The sequence below is a fragment of the Mugil cephalus genome, chromosome 5 (assembly GCF_022458985.1).
Source record: "Mugil cephalus isolate CIBA_MC_2020 chromosome 5, CIBA_Mcephalus_1.1, whole genome shotgun sequence".
Taxonomy (NCBI): domain Eukaryota; kingdom Metazoa; phylum Chordata; class Actinopteri; order Mugiliformes; family Mugilidae; genus Mugil; species Mugil cephalus.
Genome location: NC_061774.1, coordinates 22202011 through 22216659, shown reverse-complemented (window position 1 = coordinate 22216659; position 14649 = coordinate 22202011). Strand labels below are relative to the sequence as shown.

The following is a 14649-nucleotide window of genomic DNA, read 5'->3' as shown; positions in this document are numbered from 1 at the left end:
TATAAATTGTTAAGCATCTTAATTAGAGGTTATTATTTTGATTATTTTTCTTATTTTTTAGGACAGCATACCCCCCATGCACCCTTCCAAAAAAAAAAAAAAAAAAAAAAACATCTTGTGTGAAACAATGCCTGTTGCCACTGTCCACTGCGTCTGGCTCTGCTTTTACCTTCTACGTGTTAGCACCTCTTTTCCAAGAGTAAAGGACATTACATTAAATGCTAATGTGCATTTTTCTACCCTTGATGCTGACTCCAGGTTTAGTGGGGAAAAAACAAAGCAAAACTTGGTTTTAGATATTTAGATTTATCAGTACGTGTTCCAAGTCATACCATATCTACAGTGGCTTATTTGAAGGCCAATATTAGTCTGCAAGCTCATCAAAGCTTTTTCCCCTATAATTCTTGCGGCGCCGTTTAATCAGCCACTCTCACTTGCCACTCCTAAACTGAACACTTTCTCATTATTTTGAACAATCCAATTGAGTTGTGACTGCAGCAACTGGATCCTTTAGTACTGGAAAAAGCTTCCTCTCTTCTTTGACCCAGGATTTAGTTTCCAGTCTTAAGTCCGCGTGCCAAAATGAAAACCCATTTGGGGAGGATCAAATGCATTTTGTGTACCTGGAGGGTGAGTCAATAAGGCCATTAGTGACAAGTGTCTCTCTTTCCTGCGTATTATCGGCTTTCACTCACTCTGTGTTCGGGTGCAGTCTCAACACAAAGCTCCCGCAAATGACTTTTACAGAAGTAGCACTTCTTAATGCTTTATTTTTATGTCCATTTGATTAAACAATACAAGAAAAAGAGAAAGTTTCTCTGCTCACAGTAGGGGACCGGAGGGCCTCTGTGATCTTTCAGTACCTCCAGTGGAGCTTCTCGTGGTAATATCCGTCTTAAAAAAGTCATCCTTGATTAAAATATGATCTTTTGAAATCAGGATAATTCTCACCCCAAGGAACTGGCCTTTGTGAAAATCACCTTTGTAAAGTATGATAATGAATCCGGCTATACACTGAGGATGGACACCTACTGTTTTTCTATGTAATAGAACTCCTCTTATTATCTGGTCTACTTAAAGAAACAAAGAAATAACCGTCTCCTCTCTTTGCTGGGCCGCTACACTGAAGTAAATGTCTGTGCAATAATTTATCCCATCAGCTTTGAGAAATACATTTTCTCATCTCTCCACTGTTGTTTTGCTGCTCTTTTGGCCTCTTAATGTCTGCCGCTACGAGCCCATTCCTCAATCTATTTATGGAGATGCCTAACACGAGGCCCTCTATCACACGATGAATCGGTTTTGATATAAACATCATTACACTCGGGTCACTTGAGTAAAGCTCTAATCAGAATTCGGCTATTATTGGCTAGCGGCAAGTGCTATTCAACCTTTTTGTCATTAGCAAGGTTAGACACAGATAGAAATGTGGCAGGCTTATTTTTAGACGACAGTGAGACACACAGCGGCCAGAAAAACATCTTTAAAACAGAAGAACCTGTGGAAAATTTTAACTTTTCTCTTCCTATTTGGAAAAATTCTACTGTAAATCTACATTTTGCAGACTATTGACTATAAAGGCTAATTAACCTTCCATTTTATTATTGAAAACACCACTCAGACACACTGGAGAGAAGACCTACTTTCATATACAGCATTCTATATATTATATTTGGCCTATTTCATCTTGTCTTGTAATGATGTTTTCCACTCAACGGATTCTTTATTAACACAGGGACATATTTTGGATTATAGACTCTGAAATTATCCTAACATGCTCTGACTCGATGAGAGATAGATAAAGCTAAAGATGGCTGAAGTTGTAGCAGAGGATGGTTTTGATCCATCGACCTCTGAGTTGTTTGCAATATTTTTTTTATTGGTCTTTTTTAGCCATTTTATTTAACTTGCAGAACGCTTCTCATCCATTGAGTTTTAGTTATAACTAACACACAGCACCAAAGACCATTCAGTCACAATATGTAGAGGACCAGTTTGTCATATATATAGTGTGTATCTGTATATATGTATATATATATATATATATAATGATGTTTTCCCTTCAGTGTGTTCTTAGTGGGGAAGCTCAGGGATACACATGTTGTCTCTGCTCTGATGAGCAGTATATCATTGTAAGAAATTAAATTCAACCCCCCCTTCACAGACGAGTTGACGAAATCAAAATGAACTTCTAGCAGAGGATGGTTTCGATCCATCGACCTCTGGGTTATGGGCCCAGCACGCTTCCGCTGCGCCACTCTGCTCTGAGTTTGCATGTGCCAAAACTGCATGAACAATGGAACAGTTTATTTGCAAGAATGATGGAGGTAAAGCTGAAGCAAAGAAAAGGATTGGACTGGCAAGAGTTATTCCTTGATTTAACCAGTTGGAAAATTCTGCATGAACGCTTCTGTCTCCAGTTTCTAGAACTTTACTAAACTAAAACAGCTGTTTGTCATTCAAGAGATTGTATTATGTGAAGTTTTCTAGCCTACAAACACAGTCAATTATTCATTCAGTCACACATATTTAACAGCATTTTTATATATAATCTCTAATTCGAGGGATTCATTTATTTATTTATAAGGATCCCCATTAGCTTTGCCCTAGAGCACCACTGGTCTTCCTGGGGTCCACGTGATGATGTGTAGTTCTTTAGTAATTATTATTTATCAATAAGGCAGTCATCCAATGAGCTTTGTTGTAATTAACACATGGCGCCTTAGACCACTCAGACACACTAGAGAGAAGACCTAGTTTCACATACAGCATGCTATATTCTTTATTTGGCCTGTTTCGTCCAGTCTTGTAATGATCTAAACAGGGACTTATTTTGGACTATGCACCCTGGAATTATCTAAACATGCTCTACTCTATGAGTGATAGATAAACCTTAGACCACTCGGCCACACTACCTTGTTGATCTGGTTTGACCCTTCATCAGTGGATCTGTCGGGCATTTTGATGGCTACGTCCACATATGTTTAAACCTTAGACATGAAATGTCTTTAAGAAACTGTACATGTCTCATTTGTGTTCGCCAACTATGATCACCACTTAACCACTTGGTAAATCCTGCATTTACTAACAGTTCAGTAAGCTTCTTTCTTGTATTTTCCCCAAATTTATGATGGAATAGTTTCTAGAAACAAAAGCAATAGATAACATCCAATGTTGTAAGACAACAGTTGTTTTCTATTCGCAAGATTATATAACATGTAGGTCTTAGTACTAGTACTGGTGTTTGCCACTCACCCAATTTTTGGTTATAACTAACACATATTTAACATAATAAGCCCTGTAAGTACCTTAAGAAATTACTTTTTATACCCAGGTTATAAAAACACAACAGTGGGCTTCTGTCTTGTGTTTTCTCCAGATTTAGACTAGTGCTCAGAATTTTAATGATGCTTTCCACACGATGAGTCCTTAGTTATAATAAACACATGTTTAACAGCATAAACCGTGAAATCACCCTTTTGTACTCCCCAGTATTATCTTATTATCCTAGATTCCCCACACTGGGAACTGAAGTACCATGAAGGCAGTACAATTATATATCATCTGTTATGGTCGCCAACATTCATTACTAACACGTCCATAAATTAAGTGTAGGGCTGTTTTTTGTTTTTTTTTGTTAGGTTTTTGGTAGTCTTCAAGATATTTTCTTGGCATGACTGCCTCAAATATAACCATGCATGAACCCTATCGTGGAATAAGCAACATGTTTAATTCTGAGGAACCTATTCCTGTGGGGGCTGGGAAAACTGTTAATTGTTCACTCATTCAATGTGTACAAAAGATACAGTGAAATGCTAATGTAGCATTCAAGGTCTCTTTTCTGCAACAATAAGGAGTAAGTATTCTGTTAAAAACCATGGCTTTGTGTGAGCCAGTGACTTAGGAGAAGCTTCAGAATGACCCCAATAGAATAAAGCTACCACACATGTTTCTGAAACTCTGAGTTGACAATCCAAAAAAGCGTTGAATAAGGTCAGCTGGACTTGTAGAATTTCTTGAAGACGTTTCGCCACTCATCCGAGTAGCTTCTTCAGTTCTGATGAACTAGTGGGAAATTGAGGTTTAAATAGGAAAAAACTCTGTGGGTAGCACCCACCAGAAACTTGCTTGACCAGAAGACTGGGGTCACTAATTACCATAATGGCTGATACTTACCTGTCCTTGAATGGGGGGAAACTGTGTGCCTAGGCTAACTTACCCTATGAATAGAGCTCTAACGAGGCTATTGTCCATGGGAACCTGGAGGCTCAGTGTGTGAATGTTGTTGAAACTTCTTGGGGACAGAAGTCAAAACTGAATTATAAATAGTTGGTAAATGAAATCTCTGAGTTGACAATGCCCAGCACGCTTCCACTGCACCACGCTGTTCAGTTTTAAGAAATGTCAAGGTTTGTGTCAACACTTCATTGATCGCACTATTTCCATTTTTTTGTAAGAACAACAGAGGTAAAACTGAAGCCACCGAATGTAGAGTTTGAGTAGTTCCTGGAACTTTGAAACAACACCAATAGACAACAATCCAGGGTTCTGAGAGAATAGCTCTTTGTCATGATGTGTCATTCTTTCATGATTACTATTAAATTTGCCATCCGCTGGGTTTTTAGTTATAATTAACACATGGTGCCTTACATCACTCGAGTCACAGTACCTAGAGGACCTGGTTGTTATATAGCTATATATCACCCCAATCCAGACATAATTAAATTTAAAAAAAATGTGTTTTCTAGTGAAGAAACACTGCACAAACTTAGCAGAGGATGGTTTCGATCCATCGACCTCTGGGTTATGGGCCCAGCACGCTTCCGCTGCGCCACTCTGCTCTGAGCTGATAAGCTCAGCATTTGTGCCAATACTCCATGGATCGCACTATTTCCAGTTTATTTTTGAGTACAACGGAGGTACAATTTGAGCAAACAAACAGATAGGATTAGCAAAAGTTGTTCTTTGACTTAACCTCTTGGTAAATCTTTTGGATTCATATGAGCTTTTAGTTAAAATTAGCACATATTTAGAATTATCTTGACATATTCTCTGATACTCTCATCAGCCATAAGAAATGGATTAAGATAAAGATGGCAGTGGTGGGATTTAAACACTAATACCACTGACTTCTAGCTTGGGGTTAGGGATTTTTAGGGAGTGGACTGATCATCACAACAGCATGTTGTGAAAATTGGAGAACTAAAGGGAGAAGGCATCTCGGTCAAGGAAATGTTTATAATTTGGCTAAAACTCTAGAAAGATACATCTAGCAGAGGATGGTTTCAATCCATCGACCTCTGGGTTATGGGCCCAGCACGCTTCTGCTGCACCACTCTGCTCTTTTTTGGGGATTTTAGGGTGTGAAATTTTCATCAAGACAACTAGTTGTGGAGACTAGAGAAACAAAGAAAGAAGCCATCTACAGTAGGTTAAGACAGTTGAGGCAAAGTTTCCCATTTAGCTAAAACTAAACAGGAACACCGATAGCAGAGGATGGTTTCGATCCATCGACCTCTGGGTTATGGGCCCAGCACGCTTCTGCTGCGCCACTCTGCTCTTGTTTGGTGATTTTAGGGTGTGAAATTTTCATCAAGACACCGAGTTGTGGTGACTAGAGGAACAACGATAGCAGCCACCCATGCTAAAGCTGTCCCTGTTGCTCAAACTATACAGAGCTACCAATAGCAGAGGATGGCTTCGATCCATCGACCTCTGGGTTATGGGCCCAGCACGCTTCCGCTGCGCCACTCTGCTTTTGTTTGGTGATTTTAGGGTGTGAAATTTTCATCAAGACAGCTTGTTGTGGAGACTTGAGAACCAAAGAGAGGAGCCACCCAAGCTAAGAGTGCTCCTGTCGCTCAAAATATACATAGCTGCGTCTAGCAGAGGATGGTTTCGATCCATGGACTTCTGGGTTATGGGCCCAGCACGCTTCCGCTGCGCCACTCTGCTTTTGTTTGGTGATTTTAGGGTGTGAAATTTTCATCAAGACAGCTTGTTGTGGAGACTTGAGAACCAAAGAGAGGAGCCACCCAAGCTAAGAGTGCTCCTGTCGCTCAAAATATACATAGCTGCGTCTAGCAGAGGATGGTTTCGATCCATCGACCTCTGGGTTATGGGCCCAGCACGCTTCCGCTGCGCCACTCTGCTCTTTTTTGGTGAGTTTTGGATGCAAAATTTTCATCAAGACAGTGTGTTGTTGCGACAATAAAAACAAAGAAAATTAAGTTTCTCATTTGTCTGAAGCCATAAACAAATACCGATAGCAGAGGATGGTTTCGATCCATCGACCTCTGGGTTATGGGCCCAGCACGCTTCCACTGCGCCACTCTGCTCATGTTCAAGCTTGGCTAAAACTGTACACAAGCTACATGGTACTATATGTAGGCCCCACTACCTAGAAGATCAGATTTTCATATACCTACAGCCATGAAAATCTGAAATTTAATCTGGCTATCTAGCGATGATGCTTCCCACCCAATGAGTTCTTAACTGGGAAGCTCAGTGACAAAACAGCAGTTGTTTCTGATTTGATGAGCACCACTGCCACATCATAAGAACTTTAAAAAAAAAAAAAACAACCTTCGGTCACCTGCCTTAGAAGCAAAGTTAACATGTAGCAGAGGATGGTTTCGATCCATCGACCTCTGGGTTATGGGCCCAGCACGCTTCCGCTGCGCCACTCTGCTCTGAATGTGGAGTTTTAACGTTTTTGTGAAAAATTATGGATCATGGAACTATTTTCCGTTACTTTGAAAAAACAATGGAGCTAAAATTGCATGCTTATGAAGAAAGAACAATGTAATAGAGTCTGTCTGGGCACAATCTTCTAGATAGGAAATAGTGACTTCTCTTAAGGCATAATGGCTATGTATACAAAGCAGATGCTATGAATACCATACATTACTATACATCACTAGCTACCTCCTTCTACGTCAGTCTAAATGCAAATTTCATATGAGACAAGGTGGCGAAATAATTAATTTTTCCACATGAATTGTTAATCTGCTGAAGATCGAATGCTTTCATTAACAACACACAGCTAAATAATTGTTTGTATTTGTATGGATTCAAACTGTTTCTTAACTTTCTAGTAAGCAGGCAGGTTAATTACATCACATTTATAGAGTCTCCACATGTAACATTAGATTTTATTGTAAAAATAATATTAATATTTAACTTCATTTATGGTAAATAGATGCCTCATGTTGAGGGAAGTCAGAGCTCAGCTACACAACAGCTGCCCCAGAGCTGATATTAGTTTATTTTTGCGGCCACCTTACATGATTTTCTTCATGTTGCAGCATTAAGTTACTCTTTCTCCAGTCAATACAACACTCTGGTTCATTTCAATGAGCGCGGTTTTGAGGGTTTGTGTGTGGATGTGTCTTTCTGCAGCATGCCAGACTTGGTTTCTGATGAATGGACGTATGACAGTTACTGTAGGAGTGGATGGATTGGCGTGCCAGTCATGCTTTCAGATGGCGCCGATGATTGACAGCACAGTTTGACACAATGGACGGCAGAAGCCTTAAGCACATTACTGAATTAGGATGAAGAGGTTTTAATAAGATTTTCACTAAGTCAATCTGCTCCATTTCAGCATGACTTAAAGGGCCTGCCAGGGAACCATAAAATAAGACACTGAAAGGGATGGTAAGCTGGCCAGGGAACTAGACAAAGACCAGAACAGAACACATTACTCTTATATTATCATTAAAAAGCAAATTTACATGCTGAGATATGTATGAGATGACGTACGCAACTGTGTTTTGAGCTTGAAGCTTTTGTAATGCAGCTTGGGCAGGACCGAAAATCACCAGTGATTTCATGACTATATAAATGTGTCAGAAAATATGATTATGAGGCAAACTCATACTGACACCATCTGCTTGATGTTATTTAACAGAGATGCTACGAGATGAGATCACAGAATACTCCTTGTTATAACAACCACAATTTCCAGTTGCTGGTTGACCATACAAAATGGGCATTAAGTATAATTATTGTGATAAATACAATTATTTAAATCATTTAAATATTTCTGACATAAACCGAATTTACTAAGTAGCTTCAGATATTTATTAGTTATCCTTTTAGAAGTGTTTTTTTTTTTTACATAAATATGAATACAAACAGATTTTTTTCAGACTAGATGCCTCTTACAGAGCCCCGAATGACACCCGAGTCTCATTATATTGATTGTGAACAGATGGATTCTGATTGGGCTGGTGATGTTCGATACCACCAATTTCCTTTTCTGATCAGATACTGTGTGAAATTCAGGCTGGTATCAGCGATACCGATCTGATACTTTGTGCAAATACACCGGACGTGTCTGGTAAAAGTAAAGAAATAATTTTTTTTAAAAAATAGGGTATTTCAAATCATAGTTTCATAAAGAACACAGGACATCATAATTATTTTTTTTAATTTATTTTAAATTTGGAAGTATATTGAGGTAATGGCCTCATTTCACCGAGCTAATACAACAAAAGAAAAGCCAGAGGACGCAGTCATACAAAATATGTGAAAGTGGTGTGAAACAAGTCAGACTAAACCACAACTCAGTCGTTTAGTTCGATATTTCATTATCAATCCACACATCATGAGACGGGGCCCTGAAATCCATTTATAATCCTGAAGGTGCATTCACTTGTGCACCTCACAGATATGTGATATTTACGTTTTTGAAAATTCTCAATGGTGCAAAAACTATTAGCTAAGTGGCACTGTACACTGTAAGTAACACACCAGTGCTTGTGGCAGCAAATTCACTTTCCCCTCCAGGACTAGCTCTTGAGCAAATCTTTCCATTTGTTATACCCCCCAGACGGTAAAACGAAATATCCACTCTTGTTGACATGAACACAGGAGGACGTAGAGGAGTTTGCTTAAGCACATGCTGGAGCCGCCCGTGTGTGTGTGGAGTCATCTGTTTTTCCGACTGTGCTGTGTGTCAGTGTCAGAAAGGGAAAGGGGCTTGAGAAGATTATCCCCTCGACTTGGCTGCTTCCGTCATAGAGACTCTGTACAACAATGGGATGGCTGGCACCCGGGATGCGAAAATCTGCCGGAGAAAGACACACTGTGCCGGAATGCTCTTGATTACCACACTGAGCAAAATGAAAGAGCAGCTTAAGATATTAAAGCCAAATCAATCGTGTGAACGTAATCATATTAGTAATGAAATGCTGATCATGCATATTACGCGTATCCTGCATATTCTATTGTGCACTCGGTTAACAAACGTCGTGAATTTAGAAACGATCAATGCTTTTTATAAAAATCTGAAATATTTAAATGAAGTCTTGTGTGAGTGCCTATTTTGTGCCTCGCACCCTGCAAAAGCCTGTTTTATAGCAGACAATGGTAAAGTCATAGTTTATTGTAGACACCATGTCAAATAAATGTTTTTGCCAAGTTAAGAAATAATCAGACTAAGTGCTATAGAATAATAACCCAACAACAGGTGTTTTAAACTCAACAATTCCGCAAATTGACAGCAAAACTTTAGAAAAACGCTTTTCTTAGGGAAGGCTACATCTAATTAGCTTCTCAGTTCAGTGAAAGGGTGTTACTTCCCCACGACTGTAAATGACAAGTCGAGGAAAAGCAAGTGTGAAGCGTTTCTTCAGCGTTAACAGCGGAGTTATGAGCTTTATGCTCTCTCGTAAAGCGTCTCGCGCAGGTTCAGTGATTTAATGACTGCATAAATGTATCAGAAAATACGATTACGAGGCAAATTCATACCGAATGAATCTCCTTGATGTTATTCAGCGGAAATAATGAGATGAGATCACAACGTACTTGAACATACTAACTAGACTTAAATGAAGCACCACTATAACTATTATTATTAGAACTCCAACTGACGTCATTATTTAAAACATGTACCAACTAACCTACTAGGTATCTACCTACATTTACGGTATATGTTGTATAAAGTATATATATAATTAAAGCTTTCAGCCTAACTCTGTGACCTTGTGGCAATTTATCTGACTGAACACAACTCCCTCTGGCTTTATACAACCTGTTTCACATATCAGTAGTTCCACCAGCACATATAATCAGATTTTAGTATGTAAACGTGGTGGAAGACTTCTTTAAACTTTGTTCAATATAAGTCTAAGGTCGTAGGTTCAGATGTGGCCAATCTGCCGTTCTTACACTGTATGTTGTGCTTCATGATAACATGCAATTTTAAGAACATGCACATAATAAAAAAAACAATGAAACACTCAAAAATACTGTTACTCTCATTTAAAACTACATTAAAACCAGAAAACATAAAAATATGTTAAAGTACTGGGAGCCTGTGGAGACCTGCTCTAAACCCGAGTGATATGATTCCTTTTCCTGGTTCTGGATAAAAGCCTGGCAACTGAATTTTGGACGGGCTGAAATCATGTTATAGATTTATTGTTCAAACTGGTAGAGAGTCAGAACGTGAAGACTCTGCAGATGATTCTCAGAAGTTTTAGTGAGTTTCAACCTTCGCAGCAGGGTTTCACTGAGCATGCAATAAAACCACTCTCAGAAAACCTTGAGTGCTGAATGTTAATAAAATAAACTATATGGACCAACTGCTAATTTAATAATTTCTTTGTTAATAATACGTATATCAAACAAATAGTAGCCACAAATTACACAAAAAGTGCACTTGGATATACTGTATTATAACTAGGTACTCCTTAAAAAACTATACTGAAGGGTTTTTCCATCCGTATACTGCTATTAAACATTTATATTCATGTTATATGTACAAGTCTTCCAGACTGAAACATGTCAGTATGCACTTGTTTACTTGCCATGCTATTCTGTGCAGACAATCAGCATGAAGCCAACGACATCAGGAGGTCAAATGTTTTGCCTCATCTTGTTAACATTGACATGACATTACCTGAGGACTAACAGCTTCTGTCTGCATGTTTTTGACAACCGTGAAAGACACATAGAGAAACCAGAGAAAAGTCATGAACAAGGCTTAACTCACAAAGGTTTAACAAATGAGTTTTGTGTCGTGATGGCTGAAGTTCTGCCTAACTAGTGGCAAGGCTGAAAAACTTACCTGTGTCAGACTTGCGTTACTGTGAACCAAACCAATGGCTACGTCCTGACAAACGACCGGGTAAGTTACTTACACATGGTATCCGTCAAACATAAATTTAATGTCATATATGTTATATATGCTAATGCTATGCTAGGCTAATGAAGGTATTACAGAGGACGATGGCTAAGAGGCTAACAAAAAAGCAAAATATGAAGTAAGTCAAGCTTACTATCAAATTATCAGCGTAGCTCATCATTCTAATGTTGGCTAACATTTTGGTGGGAGCTAGCAAATGCTATTTTGTGAAGTCACACAAAAGCATTTTGAAGTGTTCTGTTTACAGTTTTTTCGGGTCATTCTGACAAAGTGATAAAACTTGAAATTTGGAGCTATTAACTGTACACTTCCACTTCTGTCCCCCTACGACACAAGATAACATGTTGATAACAGTAGCCTCTGTGGTCCTTGCCTCCTGCTAACCGCCTTGATGTAGTCGTGACTTAGGCTGTAAAACGTTCTGTTTTCTGCATAACAATCCATGACATGTGTTTGGCTCAGCATCCAGCCATTCGAGCACTGCAGCACCTGTACAACATACAAGGAATCAGCTCCTCTGATTGTTTTGGCTCGCCTACAATCCAAGCAAAGACGCCCACTTTAACAAGGTGAACGGCGAGGTGGAATTGATTCTGACAAAGGCTTCAGTGTTATTGCATCTACAGCTGTGAGCTTCAATTTGCATAATATCCCAAACAGTCAAAAACACCCAACAGAAGCAAACTCAACCGAGCAGAACAAACAAAGAATCACATCATTTATTTTCTGTATATTTAACTTTGATTTGCATATATGTTTGTTTAAGTGAAATGGAATACAATGAAACTAATGTGGTGAACTTTCCAGTGTGTGTTTGTGTGCGTGTGTGTGTTTGTGTGCCTGTGTGTGTGTGTGTGTGTGTGTGTGTGTGTGTGTGTGTGTGTGTGTGTTTGCAGAGAAGGATGGAAAAAGGTGGAAAACATCAGACATCCACAAACATCATAGATAGGTAGACATGTTATGGTTCATTACACGTGGATCTGAGCACTGATGCGTAGCCTAATGTAAGATAGAGAAAGAAATCGTGACTGTTCATTTACTCCAGTATGTTTTCCGCTTGTGGGGGGTTCCCCTGAAGCCCAGATACAATCTGTTCAAGATATCTTCCCAAACTAGCTGGATTAAAACCACATTGACCATCTTGTGACATTTCAGTGTCCTACTGGGAAACCTTTGGACCTGACATTCGTGGGGATGCCTATTTCTAAACATAGAAATCTTCCAGCAATAAACTACAGCAGCCAACCATATCACAGCCACTCACATCTAATTACATCACCTGCCCAACTGTTCTTCTATCCACAAAATAAAACTCAAAACTGCCCAACTGGGCAGGTAACCACCCGATCTGGCAACATTGCTTAAACACCTGTAATCCTGTTTATTATGCTCCTAAGTTCTCATGTTCCCCGTCTGAAATATTTCCACAGGGAACAACAGCACCATACTGAATCCATGCTCTGTATCTTTCTGGAATGTGTTTGTGTGAAGTCTGGACTGTTAGCTGCCCAACAGAGTTTTTATTTCTCTACGAAGTTGGAGTTATTTAATATCCTGCAGTACCATCTTTATAAAAAGACAGATGCTGTAATTGGACTGTTTCACCTTGACAAAGAAGGGGCCACTTCAAACGTAAAAAATATTTTTAATAATATTAGAACAGTATCACTGCACATTCAATTACAAAATAGCCACATCATGAACTACACAAACTGTCAATGAGCACACGAGGTATTGTTGTACGTGGCGTGATCTACATATTAGCTACTACAAGGTCAGAGACAGGATGAGCTATTGATTCCCTACGTACTGTATCTCTTTTTTTCTTTTCTCAGGAGACTGAGACAAAGAAAAAGCAACAAAACCGCACAGCGATCCTGCTAATACAAGTTTCAGAGAGTTATTAAAAACGTGTCAAAAGGTCGGAAATGTAGGATGTAAAAATATCCATTGCAGTCATCATTGACGCAAGACGCAGTAACCAACTTTTCAAACAATACTACAACAAGTACAGCCCATGGCTGAGTTTTTTATTTTTTTTGTGGGTGAGCTTTTTTCCTTTGACCTGGGACCTGGGAGAAATGACAACTGTGTACCATTCTCAGCTGCATTGTGCACCAGAGGCTTCCATCATTACACGTGATTTACTGTTTTCTTATCACATGAAAGGTAGAGCTGTAACCTTGCTCCGGTAAATGGAAAAGTTTGTTCTGCATGAGAATAGTGGACGAAAGAAGAAAGCGCGGAGCCGGGAGAAAGCAGGGTTCACATTACATTTGATGAGATGCTGCTGTAGCGCATGCATGAATGAAACTCTTCGAGAAAGGAGGCAACTCGCAACAAACACTCAAGGACGAGATTCAAAGTAATGACCCTGGTTATTAGATTACGTTTCATAAATAAATATATCTCTGTGGGGAGATTGCGTTTCTGAGGCAGCAAATACGTCAGTGAGCGGGATACAAATGAAAGCAGAGCAAATAAAGGTGATAGAACTGTGCACCGCAGATAATCCGGAAGAATGTTATGTGCGTTTATTCATCCACTGTACACACATGGCGGTGGTATTGATTGCATCAGCAAATGAGTGTGTTCCCAAAATCAGGATTTATTCTTTTCAATTTATTAGTTCCACTTCTGATGTATGAAAATGTTTGCATCAGACAACAGTCTTAATTTACAATGATACAGTCGAGGAGAGAAAGATTCTGCAAGATGTGCTTGAAATACAAATCATGATACTAAACTTGTAAAATGCTAAATATGAAGCAGCCCATACTGCATGGATACAACAATCCACATGGCCTTGGGAAGCCTTTCGGCAGTGGCTGATTCTTAAATTTTGTCTCAATTATCAACGGATCTCGAGAAAAAGGCCAAAACCAATAATGTGTCAGTTTGTTTCTTAGTAGATTCTGATCCGACTAAACATCAGATTACTTAAAAACGGGTCACAAACATGTATCCACTGGTGGTTGCACACAAAATTTGGGGGGGTTTAATTGTTGTGGCTTTTGGAAAAGATTACAACACAAAAGACTCAAACAAAAGTCTTAGACTACAAAGGCAGCACTTGTTAGTGTGATCAATTCACTGTTGTTCAGTTTCCCTGTCATTACTTCTATCGATCCGTTTCTGCAAAAAGAACATGCATGTGGTGAAAGACACTTGATAATGTTGCTCTGATCAGTTTCAGTTTGGCTCCTTTTGTGGCTTTCGTTTCCTTGCTCCAGTATGTTGCAAGACAGACTGAATCAGCCTTCGCTCACGGTTCAGTGCAGAGAACGGACAAAATACACACACAACCACATATTGTACACATGCACACTGTACATCATATGCATTATTTATTCTAGGGCTGTCAAGTGAACTCATTAATTCCGTTTAATACGCTGTTGTCTGGGAAATCAGGAAGTGATGCAGAAGCCCCACAGGGTGGCTTTTCTGACAACAAGAAAGAATCCCCTGTTGTTATTGCCACCAACAGAAATGTA

At 39.2% G+C, this 14649-nt stretch overlaps 5 non-coding genes across 5 annotated transcripts; all 5 read right to left on the bottom strand.

The window, feature by feature from the left end:
* Positions 1–2192: 2192 nt before the first annotated feature.
* Positions 2193–2264, bottom strand: trnam-cau. The gene has a single exon. It is a non-coding gene; the product is annotated as a tRNA-Met (tRNA).
* A 2505-nt stretch (positions 2265–4769) lies between these two features.
* On the bottom strand, positions 4770–4841 carry trnam-cau. The gene has a single exon. It is a non-coding gene; the product is annotated as a tRNA-Met (tRNA).
* Positions 4842–6081: 1240 nt separating this feature from the next.
* trnam-cau lies at positions 6082–6153 on the bottom strand. The gene has a single exon. It is a non-coding gene; the product is annotated as a tRNA-Met (tRNA).
* A 113-nt stretch (positions 6154–6266) lies between these two features.
* Positions 6267–6338, bottom strand: trnam-cau. Its single transcript has one exon. It is a non-coding gene; the product is annotated as a tRNA-Met (tRNA).
* A 282-nt stretch (positions 6339–6620) lies between these two features.
* On the bottom strand, positions 6621–6692 carry trnam-cau. Its single transcript has one exon. It is a non-coding gene; the product is annotated as a tRNA-Met (tRNA).
* Positions 6693–14649: the final 7957 nt, after the last annotated feature.